We start from the raw sequence: 4,600 nt of genomic DNA, 5'->3' as shown, positions 1-4,600 counted from the left end.
TATTGATTTACCTTAAGGGGATTAAAAAATACAATACACAGTAACTTTCTTTTACCAGTCCAGACACCAAAGATTTAAAATGGCAATCCTGGGAATAGCTTTAAAAATTAACAATGCTGAAGTATAGAAAAATGTTTCCAGATAGTTACACATTTTCACTATATGCTGAGCTAAGTAACCAAACGTCTTAGGAAGACTCTAAAAGTGTCAGAAATAAAGATGAGATTAATCTAACCTTGTTTTATGTAGTGTCTTTGAATGAATTTTATTCCTAAGGGTATTCCACTGACGGATGTAAAAAAAAAAAATTGCTTTCTAGCAGGGCCCTTTCTAGCAGGGCCGCCACTAGACTGCATAGTGACTTTGAGAGAATTAGAAAATGGTGCCTCCTCTGGGTGGAGGCTGCCTAAGTGGCAGCTGGTAGTGGGGGGAAGCAAAAACTGGATTTCAGCTGCTCACCACCTTGGCCTTAGTGCCAGTTGAACAGCTATATGCAGCAGCTCTGGTTAGGTTAAAACAGAGCAAAAATCTATTCCTGAGTGGATGAAACCCAGGTTTGGAGTCTCAAGAAATGTGTACATTTTTGTCTGTGAAGAACTCTCTTAGTCCCCTAGAAGGCTTCATCAAGACCAGCCTGGGACATACTGCTTAAATACTCTGTGTCTCTAGTCCTCAAAAACTTTCTCACACTAACTTTCAAGAATGTTTTAAAACTGAAATACTTATCCCAGCGCACCCAGAGGAGGGCCAGGGCCAATGTGTAAGCTTGTAGTATCCTGGTCAATTATTCATTCAACTCTCAACAAAGCTTTCACAAAATGGAATTTGTATCCTCTCAGGTAATTTACTTTGTTTCAAAGACAAATGAGAGTTCTTTGAAGGAGGCTGTCACACAGAGTTTACATTTCAGATGTGTCACTTTTGTTAATGTGTTTGCAAAACACAGGCGGGATGTAGCCCTCCCTCCATCTGGAACTTCAAGTATTAATAGAACACAATTAGCTCTTAGGAGCTGGCAAGATGGCTCCAAGACGCCACTATCTGGAGTCTGAGGTAAGATTGTACATACATGACTGCCTGAAAAGGAGTCAGAAGAACCATAAATGAGTGGTAGTTAAAAAAAGTAAAAAAAGCAGAGTGGAAATCTGAAATAATAGCCAAGGAGAAGTAAAGAAATATCTTGGGTATTGCTTTAAACAGGATTGGAGTTTCCAAGAAGTGCTTTTTTGTTTAATCAGCCATATGATACATGGTACATGAGTGATTGAGCTGTCCATTAAACAGGTAAATATTAACATTCTATCAATATAATAATCATGAACTATGGTGGAAATATATATGTGGTGGAATTTCCCTTTTTACCTACAAGAGTCAGGGGAGAGAAAAAAAACACACACACAAAGAAACCCACAGAAATTAAGACAGGGTAATTAGATAAAGCATCTCTCAAAACTAACTGCATTTAGTCAGGATAAATTTATTTACCTATCACATACCATAGACTGTTCATGGTATTCAGGGAAACTGATAAACAAGATAGAGAAAGTTAATAGAAGAAAGCTTTGAAAAGNATCTATCTATTTATCTATCATCTATCAACCTATCTACTCAAAAAATCTTAGTGGCACAAAAATCATAAACTGACTGTGTGGAACTACCTCCTACCCCAAATAACCTTCTACCAACAGATTGGACATTTGAGCACAGCTATTCTTCTGCTTCTCTACAGAGGCAAATGTCTGCACTATAGGAATCTGTTAAGAGCCTAATATTATTGTTAGTAAGAGTGGATCACTTTGGCATCCACAATTTAGCCATTTATGCTTTCAACATTGTTGTAGAAAAATTGATTTGACCTTTGTCCAAGGGCTGCTGAGTCGGACGTCCTGATGACCTCATTTGCTGCACTTCCAGTACAGTTCCATGATCGTAACCTCAGCATCCTGAGAGTACAATCTGTGCTCCTTTAAATACAGAGAATTTGAATACAGGGAAGAAAGAGAACAGCTGAAGCCCTATCCTGGTGTAGCATCTGGAAGGCAATTATATCTTTAATATGCAAATACTTAAGCTCCACCAGCCTCAATCTTGGGCCTAATCAGAGGCATCTTTGTGTGACAGGTGATCTGTGTTCTTTTGAGAACTACCTGTCCTAATTCACTTCTCTTACATTTGTTTAATGCAAAGTGTCTAATAGAATAGTTATCTTAAGAGATGCTATAAATACGGAATGATTTTAGACGTACAAACCTAGCAAAGGAAACAAGTATACTGTGTGGTCTTGAGTGTGAAAAAATAAACTTAGATAGTGTATTTGGATGTCATGAAAAATAAGACAAAATGAGAAAAATAAAAATCAGAACATTGGCTGTATCCATGTGCCTCACTTTAAAATATTTAAAAAAATAAATTAGTAGTATTTGAGTGCATTTATATGTTGATTGTACATATTAAAGCTCTCAATGCAGAGCTCTCCTGGTATTCTAGTTTATTCTCATCAACTTTGAACCTCAGAGATGATCAGGAATGAACATCTGAAGTCAATTTGATTAACAAAATAAGAATGTCAATTTTTACTTTGCCTATCATATATTGAGATTATAGTTACTTTTAACATATTCTTATTTGTATTTAAAATAAATATCATACCTCTTGTACATTTTCTCTCATAATTCTTTCACTTCCAATTTTGAGGAAAAAAAATGGAAAAAATCCTTTTTTTTCACTTAAATATTATTTACTTTTTACTTTTTTGGTTAAACACCAGTGAATGAAACTCGTTGATTACTATAAAGCAAGCAGTTTTAGGGCAGGTGGGTGGGCTGATGCCTAGATAAAGTTATTAATTAAATATATATCAAGAAAAGAAGAAAAAACAGATTCCAATGAACTCAGTCACTGTTTGAAGCCTAACTTTGGGCAAGTTAACTTATCAATAAAGAGAAATGACAATGTCAGTGATAGATGAGGTACCCAGAAATATGCATAATCATCTATTTTCTATTTATTCCACTTAGGAAGTGATGCAAGCAAAAATATTATTCTGGGCTGAGTGCAGAATAGGGCAATTAACATTTATTGAGCATCTAATTTGTGCCAGGTATNTGATAGAGCAATGATAGAAAATTCAACCATCTGGACATCTGAAAAAACTCATCATATGTGCTATATTGGACACCTATGGAGCTACCTTCTTAGTAACATATAGAAAATGCCACTCCCCTATCCTCACTATTATGCTCAAAGCCTAGTTCATACATGGTGACCCTCTCTTTCTTGATTACAATTGATTGGTTCAGGAATGGGCAGTTGACCTAAGATGAGCTAATTACATAATGAATTTTCTTACCTAATATTTGCTGAGTGAATAAAGTTTTGGTCTGTTCCCAACTTTTGTCAATGAGATATGAAAGAAAAAAACCTGAATTCATTGGTGAAAATCTACCTGTGGTGACCTCTGAGAATCTAGGAATACTCCACTTATTTCAACATTGTAATAAGTATCAAAGTGTTTGACTTACCCAAATTTGCCTCAAAAATTTTTCGATGTTTATTTGGTTGGCTTTAATGGGTCCGGAACCCTCAATGACCATTATATTGTTAGGTTCATGGGGCCACTTTTCAGATCCAGGACAATACCCTTGGATTTATTTTTCTCCCAGAAATCTTACCTGAGAAACAGTCAGCTTTCCCTACCTGCTTTAATGCTGACCTGAGCCATTCTATCCCTTGAGAGTTTTACTCCAATTCTATTCTATAATAGCGTACAGGCATAATTTCTGCAGCTCTTAATTTTCTTTCTACTTTGGAAAAAAGCACAGCAGAGCCAGGAAGAAATAAACCCATTAAAGCAACATTTTGAAAGGTTACTACATTTCAGGTTTTGTTCTTCATACAAGCATAAGAGGCAGGGAAATAAACTATAACAATATCCAGAAGAATTCTTCAACTCAAGACATTTGAAGAAAACAAAAGTAGAACTCCATATGTGTTTTTTTTTATCTTTACGGTAAACGTATGCTGAATAATTATATTCAGCTTAGATTCAATATAGTGGTTATTTGATATTAATTTCCAATTCTGTCTCAAATTAGTAATTTGTGAAGACACTTAACTATTAAAAAAATAGCATCTGTGATTTTTCTGGTCCAAGTTTGTTCTCCAGGTTTTATTGATCTTTTTTATACTATTCTCCACTCCCACCAATATGCAACAGCATGTTGGTCCTCACTCAGGGCCTTTGAAATAATCTGCAAAATGTTCTTAGGCTTTGCTTGTGCACTTGTTCAAAATTATCCTCTTTTGTGTAAAAAGACTAGTTTGCAGTTCATCCTTAGTGCTTTGGGCAGAAACCAAAAGGATCTACTTCCAACTAGAACATCATTAGACATCCCCTTGGAACAGGGAAGCTCAGGGCTATAATGGTCAGAATTTTTCTGAAGCTAGTATAGCATAGACTATACAAGTACATAAGTTTTGTTTTTGTCTCATGAATTTCATTACTAATCATTGTGGAGAAATAGCTAAAGGAAAGCAAACTCGCATTGAATAAGAAGTTATAGAACTTGATTCATTTTACAAAATTCTTATAGCTATGGTT

The sequence above is a fragment of the Hipposideros armiger genome, unplaced genomic scaffold (genome assembly GCF_001890085.2).
Source record: "Hipposideros armiger isolate ML-2016 unplaced genomic scaffold, ASM189008v1 scaffold_117, whole genome shotgun sequence".
Lineage (NCBI taxonomy): Eukaryota > Metazoa > Chordata > Mammalia > Chiroptera > Hipposideridae > Hipposideros > Hipposideros armiger.
Note: the sequence above shows the minus strand (reverse complement) of the source record.